Source organism: Pteropus medius, unplaced genomic scaffold (assembly GCF_902729225.1).
Source record: "Pteropus medius unplaced genomic scaffold, Ma_sr-lr_union100, whole genome shotgun sequence".
NCBI classification, from domain to species: Eukaryota; Metazoa; Chordata; class Mammalia; order Chiroptera; family Pteropodidae; genus Pteropus; species Pteropus medius.
Window position 1 is genome coordinate 6,990,649 of NW_024344437.1, and position 12,803 is coordinate 7,003,451.

Consider the following 12,803-nt stretch of genomic DNA (forward strand, 5'->3'; position numbering starts at 1 on the left):
GCAACCGGGTCGATGCCTTCCAGTCACGCTGCCCTTTGAGTGGCGGCTCAGTGGGAAACCCAGCTCGGCACAATGGAGGCCCTACTCTTTAAGGCCAAGTCGGTAAGAGACGCAGCTCTTTTCCCAGGCTGCCTGAGGAAGGGGGAGGCCAGGCCAAGGGTGCTGCGAAAGTGTCCCTTCTTGTGGCATCTCGCCGTGTCATTTCCTATCGCTGCCCTTTTCAATAAGTAAGCATTCATGTACTAAAAGTGGTACTAAAAGTGGTTTTGACAGTGGATTTGACTTTGTCTTCCTAAGAGAAGATTCGCAATGAGGACAAAGCTTCCTTTCATCACAGTCTAGAGCAGCACGCAAGGGGGAGGCTGGCCCGGAAGAGGTTATGTATGCTGCGAGGGGTTTAGATCTTATTCCAAGGACACTGGGAAATCACTGGAAGGTACAGGCATTTAAGGGCAGTGTGTGCTGGGGAATGTAAGAGACCTGCCTGGAATTGGGGGGAAGTTTATTGGCACTCTCATCTCTGTCATAAATTTTAATGACGTGGTAGAAAATTAGGATTAAAAAAAAAAATTTCCCAAAGTTTTGATTTCCTGAAAAAAAAAAAAAATAGCTACAATTTACCCTACGAGCAGCTATTTTTGTGGGCTCCCACAATAAGATGGAATCAGGTTTTAATTTGGGAAGGGGATCTTGTCATTCTAGGCCATCCACCGATCAACAAATATTTATTTGGTACCAGCAGTGACCTAGGCAGAGTGCTAGGAACCAAGAATAATGATGACTAAAACTCGGCCTCTGCCTTTAAGACACTTGCAGCCTAGTTTTGGAGAGAGGCTGGTTAGGAAAGATCAGTTCCAATTCCATCTGACTTTTATAAGTTTTATAAACTCGACCCAAGTTTAAACATCTACAGGTTGATACCCAATTTTTCTCTGGTATCGAGATCTTATAGCTGAACCATCTTTAAAGTGTGTGTGATTTAACAACTTTTTCTGCTGACAGTCACGATTTTACCAAGGTCAACAGCCAATCCCTCAGACACCAGGAATGTTGGGACACTAACAAAGTCTGTCCTGTTTGTCTTTCTAGATCCTTTCCACTCTCTTTAGAATTCCAAAATCTCTCATTCTCTCTCCCCACCCCACCCTCTTAGAAAGGAATCTAAAACTTACCCATATTGAGATTTAAGGGACTGATGAAGCTCCAAGTGTGTTTCAAAGGAAGCAAAGTTGGTAGATGGTTAATTTAATATACGTGGGTTAAAATAATAAATGAAGATACAAGCAAAAAAGATTAAAAAAAAAGAAAAGAAAATGATAAGATGTATTGGAGAGAGCAAAAGAGGAAGTAGAATTAGGCAGAGAATTAAAAGAGCAGAATTAGAAGAGAACAGTAGCTTTTCACTAGCCCAAGTGAGGTCTTTAAGCAATCAGCAAACGGAAATAAAGAAAAGATATTATAACACGTAAAGATGACATGCTCACAGAGTCAAGATCATTCATCCCAAGAGAAGAGAGTTGGCAATCTGATCCCAACACAGGTGGACACACTGTATTGTCCTTCCTTGGCTCATTTTGCCAGACTGGGAAAGTTTATCTTGGCCGAGGTCAGCAGCAGCCCACGGGCTAACTGGCATCTGGAGCCACTGGGCCAGAAGACGACCCTACTCATAGGACACGTGATGTGGAAGCAACAGAATGTCATACCCCGCTGCGCGCTGCTCTTTCCCTAGAAACGGAAGCCTCTGATCTGTAGCGTCTGTCCCGTGAAAGGTAAGCACTGTAATGTCCCAGTGCCTTTGCTCGGGAAGAGGGTGCCACCTCACGTCACCTTTCTCTTCCATGAATTCCACTGCCTCGTGCGATCATGACTTCTGGAAATCAATACACTCTTGATTCCTTTTTCCAAAAGAGAATGCTTAAAGGTCTTCAATTATTCAACTTGCACCAACTGATATCGACTTCTTGGGTAATTCTTTTTTCAAGCCACTCTTTAAACAGAGCAAAACGCTGTGTCGTATGCGTGTTACCCACCCCCCACCCCCCTACACACCCTTACTTTATCTAAATGACTCTTACCTTTAAGATCAGTTTTAAGTAGAGCTGCTTCCTCAGGCTCCAAATTTCTCTGTCAGCTGGTATTCCCAGCGTGAGCAAGAAGGCAAAACCACGATCAATGGGGAATAGAACATTTTCTTAATGAAAAAGGCTCTGGTTCCACGTCTGAATTATGACAAACTATTTGTTTCAGACCAGGTAAAGAACGCCCCAGTTTGCTGGTGTTGAAAGAAGCGATCGATTTTCAGATATTTACCTTGCGTTCCACCACTTTACTGATTCTTTATCGAATGAAATGCTTCTTTGATTATCTGGTGTGTTCTTAGGTAAACAACAATATTGACGGCGATTTTTTTCACTTTTTAAATAATTATATCATATTTCTACTTGATATCTAATTGCATTGCCCAGAACTTCCAGGAAATGGTAAATAATAATGATGATAGCAGACATCTTGGGGGCTTCTCCCCATATTTAATGAAAATACTTTTAGGGTTTCGCATTTAAGTTAGCTGATGTTTAATAGAGTCGCATATTCTGTCGTAAATGCGTACCTTCATATCCTTGCTGTTTTAAAGATTTTTCTTATCTCGATAGGGCAGGAGCTCTGAATATATCATTAAAATTCAGCATCTGAGATGATTTTCTTCCTTTTTGCGTTATTGATTACTACATTTTAATATAGTTATTCTTGTATTCCTGTCATAAATTCTACACAATCACGATAAATTATTATTTAAATGGGAAATGTGCTGTTAAATTTCATTTGCTACTCTTTTAGGTAGAATGTCACATCTAGGTTAAAAGGTGAGGCTGAGCTAAAGTTTTCTATTTTGGAATTTGGGGAAAATCTTTCACACGATTTTAAACTTTACTTTTTATTATTGGTCTATTCATATTTCCCATCTTGTACAGTTAAAGATTTTTCTGTTTATTAGCATTTATTGTGTTTTGTAATATTTGAAACTCCTATATACTATTCATACCTCCCTTCATTCAACAAATATCATGTTTGACTTTATAGATTCAATTTGTAATAAGGTGTCTGCCATGCAGGCTTCACATTTTAGGCACTTAATCACTGTGCCTGATGCTGATTTGGTGACACAGTTGTGAATGTGACTAGAGAAGTTCTTTTCCAACATGGCTTACATCCCAGTAGGGGGAAACTCTATAGATGAAGTTAAAAAAAAAAAAGGTTGTAGACAATGACAAGAAGATGATTCAGCAGGCCTGTGATGAAGATGACAACAGCACACAGGAAGTCAAGAAACGAGGGTCTCTCCAGCCAGACAAAGAAGGAGCTGAGGTTTGGCGGGAAACAGATCACTTGATTTACTGTTGTCCATGAGGCCAAAGGGGCCAACATTGCTAAGCTCAAAAGCTTGCATGGAATTAAAAAAGTCTGAAAAACTGGGTTATACATGATAAGAGGCCAGAGCCAAGCACAGCGCGACATGTTCTTAGCCACCAGTGAGGAAGAATTGGATGTATTCTAATAGCAATGGGAAGATACTAATTTAATGCAAAATTGACATGATGTGCATTTTAAGAGAAGATCAGTTTGGGGAGACTACATGGTGTTGGAGCAGGAGACAAAAAGTGGCAAGCTTGGGAGGCAAGTTCGGGGTTCAGTGGTCCCACCCAGGTAGAAACTGATAGTATCCCCCTTTTCATTCGTTTCTGATTGGCTTTTATGAGTAGATATTTTGGAAGTTTGCCTAACTTGGTTGCTTTTGCCTAAAACACAGCTCTTGGGTGTTTTGAATTACTCTTCTGGTGGCCCTTTGTCAACAACTCTTAATGGTATTTTGACCTCTACGATTATTTTATGTCTACTTTTCTGTTTACTTTTTGTTCTTTTTGGCTCTTTGCTGATTCTTAGCTCATTTGTTTGTTGCTCTCTTTAAAAACAAAAACATTTAGAGATCTCAGTATATCCCATAAATCTGATAGGGAGCTAAACCTTAGTTTCAACAGCACATTGCCACATAGACAATTATCAGGGTTTTTTTGAACCTCTTATGGTTGAGGAACTCCCCACCATACGAAACACAACATGCCTGCCCTACATGAGGTGACAGTCCCAGGCACCTTCCCAGCTCCCCTTGTACTAGGACTTTAAGTTAGAAACCAGTGACAGGAAGAACTGGCGGCCATACAGATCCTTGCTAGAGAGGAGCAACACGGGCCACAGACCCCCACACAGTGGCAGAGGAGCCTGTGGAAGCCGAAAGCAGAAAAAAATTCCACAAAGGAAGGGTGGCCAAATATGTCCAGTGTTCCTAGAGGATCAGCTAAGGGGAGAAATGAAAACTGGTCATCGGAGGTGACCTCAGGGAGATCGGGGGCACCGGAAGCTAAGGCCAGCCTTTGTGACAGCACCTCTTTTTTCTCAGTGAATAGGAAAGGGAGGAGGGAGGCGGTAGGGAATGTGACAGGTTTGAGGAAAAAGAGCATGGGGCACACACTGAAAGGCCGACCCTCGGCTGCCGAGGTCGGCAAAACGTTTTGAGATTTCTTGAACATGTGTAAACTTCCCCAACATTTAAACAATTTTGTAGCAGTAAATCCGTTACGTGTGTGTATGTGTTTCAGAGAATGCAAGAAGAAAAATTGGATAAACCGCATCCCGCTCTAGAGCCAGAGCTAGTGGAGGGAACCGCCAGCAGCGGGGGAGGTCCCCCCGGTGTCTGCAGAGGGGGGACACAGGATTGCTCAGACAGGCAAACCGAGCAAGAGGTGCGGGCTGAGAGCAGATCACTCAGCGGGGACCAGCCTCCCTACATTTTTGAGTAGGGCAGAGCCACCCATCTAGATATGGCCTCGTCTTCCACGAGAAATTGGACTTCATCTGTTTGCAAGTGGTTTGAATTTTACCGACCTGGATCGCCAATGTTTTTTTCTCTAATACATCTCCGTGATTGCAAAAGCTGATGGAAGCAATTTCGCATCCTCGCTCTTGCTTTTACTGAATAAAACATGTTTTTACTGAATAGAACATCTCTCCTCCCTCCCACATTTTTGTGTTCTCCATCAGGACCCTCTACTTTCTTCTGTGGTTTAAAATGCTTATCTTTGAATGTACTTCTAGTCTAAGGGCGAGTGGGAAAGAAGTCAAGTACTTGAATAGTTGAGCTGGCTAACGCAGGCTCTCTCTGTTAAAACAACTGTGCTTTACACCCACAGCAAATCCCAGACCTCGAAAGCCTTCCCTTCAGCCTGGATTCCTCAGACAATGCTTTTCACCTTGTCTTTTCGCTTTCTGATCACTCATTTTCACTTCCAAAATAGTAAAAGATTCTCCTCTCAGACGTTTCCTACATTGTTGTCTCTGCGGCAGTCGACTCATTATACGTGGACTCTAAAAAGTAAATGCCAGACACCAGAATCCTAAAGTAAGGAGTTTCACCCTATTGCTATCTACGAACGGACAAGTGAATTCCTGGCCATCATTTACTTCTGAGTCAGTGTTAACCATGAGTTGTCCACTATGAAGAAATAGACACGAGAAGTCCACGTTCCAAGAGTGAACTACCCTGTTTGATTCTGGACCTGAAGCTAAGCCACAGGGCGGGCCTGTTCGTGCTGGCTGGACTCTTAGATAATTCTTTAAATGGTTTGTTCCCATCTGTTTTCCAAACGTACTAGTAAAACTGTTCTGGACAACAATTGAATATTCTACAGGTCAATCAGAGACCATGAATAAATAGAAGGTAAATAGATAATAAATGAATAAATAAAGACAAAAATAGATAATCCAAATAAATGAGAAAAAAATTCTTCACGGCTTTTAATCAGGCCCGCATTAATTTCAATCAAGGAACAGAAGCCAGAAGAGATAGACTTTCATGAGTAAATAAAGTGGCCGGAGGACAATAGACATGGTTTAATTTTAGAATAACAGAAAATTTACCTTAAAGGAAGTTTCTGTTTTATAGCAGTAACTCTGGCCACACTGACCGTTTAAAAGGCTGCCCTGGAGCCGTGCTGACAATGTACCAGAGCACGGGCACGGCTGGGGAACGTGGAGGCCGCCATCTGCTCCCGCCCACTCCCATCCTTGTGGTTTCTCAGGCCTAGAGCTTTTCTATCTGCTGGCTCACTCCTCATCCCCTGCTCGTCTTTGCTCCATGTCACCTTCCCAGCGGAGCCCACCACGATCACCCTATGCAACCCACACCTTCCCATCCTCCTAAGCGTATTGCTTTTTTTCATGGCACTTATCAGTTTCTGTACGACATAGATTACTTTTCATGGTTATAGTTTATCGACTGCCCCGTCCTCCCTAGCAGCTCCTTCTGAGTCTCCTCAGGTGTCCCCTGCTCTACCCACGCTTGACGGGTACCCGTGGGTGTCACGCTCAGTTATTTTCAACAACGATTCATTTTCAACAGTGCCTGTTATATGGCAGACGCTGAGGATACAAAGATGAAATAAACCTTGGTCCCCGATCTCAAGGAGCTTCTAAAGTATTCGAGGACATAGAATAACACCGCAAATCTTCAAAATGTAGTGAGCGTTTTTATTACACAGTGCTCTGCTGGAGACGTACATACGTAGGTGTATCTGAATTGCTAGGAGATCACAGGTGGACCCCTCAGCCCTGACTAGGGAAGCCCCTTGTTGGCCATCCGTTCAAGAATTCATTGGCTAAAGATGAAGCTTGAGGGATGAGTAGAAGTTAGCCAGAAAGAGAGACAAGGGGGAGTAAGAACCTGAGTGATGCTGGCAAGGCCAACAAACCTCCCTCCGATTCCAGGCAGGTCTCCTCCGCAGGTCCCCAGCACTCAGCATCCCTGAGCGCTCACACCTTCTAACGACTTCCCGGTGCACTGGGAATAAAACCCAAGCACCTACCTTACGTACATCCCTAGGGGCCTCCTTCTCCCTCTACTGTTCTCAAGTGCGATAAAGGGACTTGTGTCCTTATGACGAGTCCCTACTTACTTATTTATATATTTTTGAATTTTTACGAGTTTATTTGAGCTACACTGATGACATATGCCAGGGAGCAAGATCTCCAGCGCTCCAGAGAATAACAGCTTTGCAGCTTCTTTTACACATTTGAAATTGAGGAGGGAGCAAGAGTCCTTTTTTTTCTTTTTTCGGAAGAGAAAATTAAAAAAATAAAACTATGACACTATAACTTAATGAATGAACGTTCTTTTAGCTAAAAAGCAAAGACAATGACGGGAAGAGCGGGATGCAGGAAAGAGGGACATTTTCACGGCACTCGCTACCGTCCCCTGCCCTTGCCTCTGAGCATCGGGAGCACGCGTACATTTAACCGATTCACTAGACACTCAGTAAATGCAGGCGCGGACCTCTTCCCTGAGCTCCAGGTTCTTGAATACAATCTCCTCCTGACCATCTCTGCCTGCATTTCCCAGAATGCCTCACATTCTTTACGTGAAAAGTGGAACCCATGGTCCCCCCACATACGCACCACCTTCGGCTTGATTTCTCAACTAGGTCGATGACACCGTCCATCCCTGTCAGCAAACCGAGAGACATCCGAAAGCCCTCCCTCTTCTCCCGCCCCTCACACGGAACTGGCCATCGAGACATTTTGGTTCTTTCCTCTACAACCTCCTCATTCCTTCCCCGACTTGACATCCGGGAAGTTAATGTTTGGCTTTGGTCCTTCATCATCTTCACGTGAACCACGGCAAGAGCTACATCACTGGCTCCTGCTGTCCCAGCCTGGGTCTCCCTCGCCCTCTTCAAAAGTAGAGCTTGACTAGAACCCATGGGTGGGTACTTGATGTGGGAGGTGCTCAAGACAGCAGGAAGAAGGGACCCAGGAGAATGATGAGAGGAGCAAAAACCAGCACAAGGATGAGTTGCTCAGTTCACCTCTCTGGGTAGCTGGGGCTCGATCCCATAACTCCTCTGAGTTTTTCGCTGACCAAGAGAAGCAGCTACCTACTGTCCCTTACCTCTCACTGTGCTCTTCTGAGGCACAGTGAAAGGTGTGGGGCAAGGCAGCAGATGCATCTGACACCCGCCCAACAGAATCCACCTTCTTTCCAAAGTGTCTTTCTAAAACATCGATCTGATTGCATAAACCCCCACGTAAAATCCTCCTGTTCCCTGAGGACACAACCCAGCACCCACAGCCCCCAGAAGAGAGTACCACGTCTGCATGACCTGCTCGCAACACCTCCCCAACCTCGTCTCCCACCACCCATCCCCACCGGATCAGACCCGTTCTCATTCTTCTCTTTCCTGTGCGTTTGTTCATTCTTCCTTCTCGAATGTTCTTCTCCTCCTGGTGAATCCCTACTCATCGTCTAACACTCAGCCCAGCTAGCGTTTCTCCTCGGGCTCCTCCCTGACTGCACACGCCCTCAGCTGGGCCCACAGAGAAAGAGCCCGAGCTCCCTCTTTTGCTTCTGTAACAAAGAAAGAAAAGGAAAAGCCACGGGGAAGAGCAATGTACTCAACAGCTCTGAGATTCCACCTATTAATTTCCTGTGTCGAGGCAGGAACTACGATGCCTTAATTTTTTTTTTCCAGTGCCTCGAACAGTGGCCCATAGGTCGTTCACTAAGTATTTCTTGAATAACAACACGAATCGGTCCCTTTCGGTGAATCATCCACTTATTTCATGTGTATGTCATTTAAGTGCCTGGAGGAATCCAGAACTGGGCCAATTAAAGTTCACCTGAAACCCGTATGGTCACGTGGTCAAGGAAGGGGTCAAGGAAGGGGTCAGCTAAACATCCCGTCTGTGTACCACGTTACCTTAGAGAGCAGCTTCCTCTCTTTTCATGGTTTTTTTACCCTTTAAAATATGATCCTGTGAGAGCAACTGCTATAAATTTTATTAGTTCAAAGTCCACTAAATCAGAGGCTTTGGAGGAAGCAGTAGGAAAGGTAATAGAGACCATCGCAGTGTAGCGAGAAACTGGGTTAAAACGTTCCGTGGGAACAATCAAGCAAAACAGCGCCCAACGCAAGATCTTCACGGAGTGGACCGCGCTTTGCCGCAGCTGCATAGGAAGGAGGCGCATTAAACATTTATTAATATTGTCCATTTTCAGAAACCGTTTAGCCAAAAGCCACTTGGCCTGACTCCGGGAGCAGCGGCCCCGGCCGCCCTCAGCCCACGCGGGCCTCCTAAGTGGCATCGTCGTCAAACGCAGGGTTCTGGGCTGCGTCACACGCGTCCCCACCAGGGGCCTGCGCGCTTATTACCCGGCGTCAACATTCGAATTTTAAAATCCTCTCTCACTGCCAAGCTCTACAAGACACTAAAATATTTAGATTAAATACTCGGCTCAGATTATGAGGAAGAGAAGGGAAAAGGAAGAGAGGGAAGGAGGGAGGGAGGGGAAGCGCACGTACAAGCGCAGCAAATCGGGGGGAAAAAAAACCATAGGCTATTTGAAAATTTAAAGTATCGTTGTTGGTATGTATCCATATGTTTTTCATGGTTCCTTTTAATTCCCTTCTTTTAACTTGGTCTGAAATTAGAAAAAAAAAAACTAAACTAAAAAAAAAAAAACTGAACTAAAAATGGATGAAAGATGAGCCTAGATCCTCCTAGACCCTCCATCCATCCAATCAGCGCAGCTCTACCGCGCAGCCGCGGGTCCTGGCATCGGGCTCAGGGGTCAGTGGGCTAAAGACCCCCTCTGCCCTTGAAAGCCTGTAGGCCCAGGGCCAAAATCCCCTGGGAGACGTTTTTCTTGCTCCACGTCCATTTTATAGGACATGTTCATGCAGATGTTTTAAAGCGATGATGTTTCATATGCTCCGATTTTTTTAATGGAAAAGTTATACAGGTAAGTTAAGAACTTTTTTTTTTTCTTTCTAAAAAGATGTGTAGACTGCATTGGTGGTCTCTACTTACTCATCTCCCGTTCAGCTATAAAGCCACTGAAATCTGATTTCTGCCTCTACTGATGCTGAAACTGCTCTTGCCAAATGACAGCCATAGATGACCTCTACCCTTTAAATGACCTGCATTTGGCATTTGACACAGTTAATACCTTTCTCAGTCAAACTCTCTTCCTCACTGGAGTCTGTCTGTCTGTCTGTCTCTCCTGGGCTCCTACTGCATTTATCGAGAACACAAAAACAACACCTTGCTCCTTGTAAGAGGGAGCTTTCTGGAGCGATGGGAATGTTCAGAATTGGTGGAGATGATGGTCGCACAATGCTATCGATTTGCTAAAAATGGGTGACTGGTAGGCTTAAAATGGGTGAATTTTAGAGTATGTAAATAACACTTCAATGAAGCTGTTAAGAAATGAAATCTTGCCTTAGAGAATGGAATTTAGTCGGAAGCAGGAGCTAGCACACGATAGGCAGCAGTAAATAATAGTTATTGCCTGTTACTCTTTCCTCTTTGAGCTGAGCGCCCCCTCCCCCCTTTTAGAATCAGCTTCTTACTTGTTTCCACTAGAAGATAAGATTCCTGAGGGCAGGGACTTTTTGTACTTTGTCCTCTTCTATATCCCTAGCTCTTAGAATAACACCTGGCACATGGTAGGGCTGTCAAATATTTGCCAAATGAACGAACGAATGAAAGAAAGAATGAATGAATGAAAAAACATGCAAACCTCTATTTTCTTGCTATTTACTCACTCCACCATATAGAGTTTGGCCGGGAGGGCTGACGACTTGCCCGAGGTCCACAGGTGCTTCGGGGCTTGGCGGCAGGGCTGGGATCGGCCAGCCTCCAAAGTCCATGCTCTTCACCACTGCACCACACTGCCTCTCATGAGTACTGAACAAACATTAGCAGGCGTCATCCCCCAATCTGCAAAGAGCTGGATGACCGAGGACCCAAGCTAGCCAAGTTGGTTTGTATCATTTCTTCATTTAAAAGAGGGATGCATACATTTTTTCCTAAAGAAGAACAAGAAGGGTTTTGGAATAGCAGAAAGAGTATGAACTTGGGAGTCAGACAGGAGAAGAATGAATTCAGACGGTGGGCAGGTTACTAAACTGAGTCGTTTCCTTTACAAAATCAGAAAATGCCACCCACCATCGCAAGACTTTAATGAAACGACGTCTGTGATGCACCCAGCAACCTACCTGTCATGCGGTAGGCACTCCATAAATGCCAAATGGATGAAAGGAAAGAAATGGGGGGAAGAAACAAAGTAGAGAAGAGCATTGAGGGAAAGAATGGTAAGAAGATGGCATGAGCGAGACAGAAAAAACAGAGGGAAAGAAGTGCTCGGTGTCATTTATGTAAATTTAAAACACACGCAGACTTTTAAAGACAAGCATCTAGAAAGACATATTTTAAATATACTAAAGGTGTTTTTGTGGGGGAGCGGAATACGAGTGAGATTAAAGGGAAATATAGAACAAGGACTAATGTAAGCTGCCGTTGATGGTATATACCCCATATCCGAGGCACTCAGAATCCTACAGATGTCACTCTCATGCACACACGTCTCGCTCACACACACGGGCAAGAAGAGAAGGAAGAAAGGCCACCCTCTCTGCCCACTCAACCACTCAACTTTTGTTCCCAAACTCTCTGATGTTTTGTTGCCCTATCTGCCAACTGCTCCAAAAATCTACCTCCTGCTGGATCCAGTGAGCCTAAAATCCTTCACGAATTCCCTGAGGTGCTCACCTGCCACAACTACTTAGACACTAGCCCTCCTTCCATCTCCTCAAGTGCCAAGATTGCTGCCGAGGACTCGTTTCTTGACAATCTGTCCAACGTTTGCTTTCTCTAAAGAATGCCTTATGAGATAAATTAAAGACTCCAGGATCGAGTTACATCTTCCTGTCGATTTCTGTACTGTCTTGTGTATAAGCACACAATCAGATTGCTTAAGAACTGAGGGCAGAAAAGCTGACAGCTTCATCTCTCAAGCTTTCAGAAATTAAATTGAACAGATCTGAACGAGCAAGATCCAGCTGTTCAGATTTTTGCTGTCTAATGCAGTAGGCGCAAGTTGCTATCGAGCGCATAAAATGTGGCTGGTCCAAAACGGTATGTGCTGTAAGTTTAACGTGCAAGATTTTGAAGATTTAGTATGAAAAGAATATGTTAAATATGCATTAATCATTTTTATATCAATTACTTGTTAAAATGATAACATTTTGGATAAAGAAAATATATCATGAAAATTAATTTTACCTGTTTCCTTTTACTATCTTAATGTGACTTCTAGACAGTTTTTAATTACATATATGGCTTATGTTACTTTCTATGAAAGAGCATTGATCTGGACTTTCTCCGCCACTGTACATCGGTCACTCTTTTACCGCAGGGACACCCTCTGATGTAACATCTGCTGATCTTATCATTTGAATAAGAGCATCTCATTTGTCCAATTTCACACTCATTTGTGCTATTCAACGTATCTCCAACTTCATTTATTTTGCAATGCTCTGTGTTTGCTTTCAGATGACTGTAATGAGTCTAGGATTTCTCTTACATTTCCCATGAGCCTTTTAGCCCTGTTTACTTTGATTTTTATATTTCTGGTAATCATAATGAAAGAAAAATGTAAGATGAGTTGAAGGATGATGGCTCAGTTAATGAAGCTGAGAAATGCTTTTTTTTTTCTCCTCTTCCTTGCCAAAGTGACAGTTTTTCATGGTGGTCACTCTTATTGACCTATTTCATGTCAACAGTAAAAAATAACTGGGCCGAAATCATAAGAAAAGAAAACTACAAACCAATATGTTTGATAGACATTGATGGAAAACTGCTCAACAAAATACTAGCAACCTGAGTTCAACAGCACATTAAAGAGATTATAG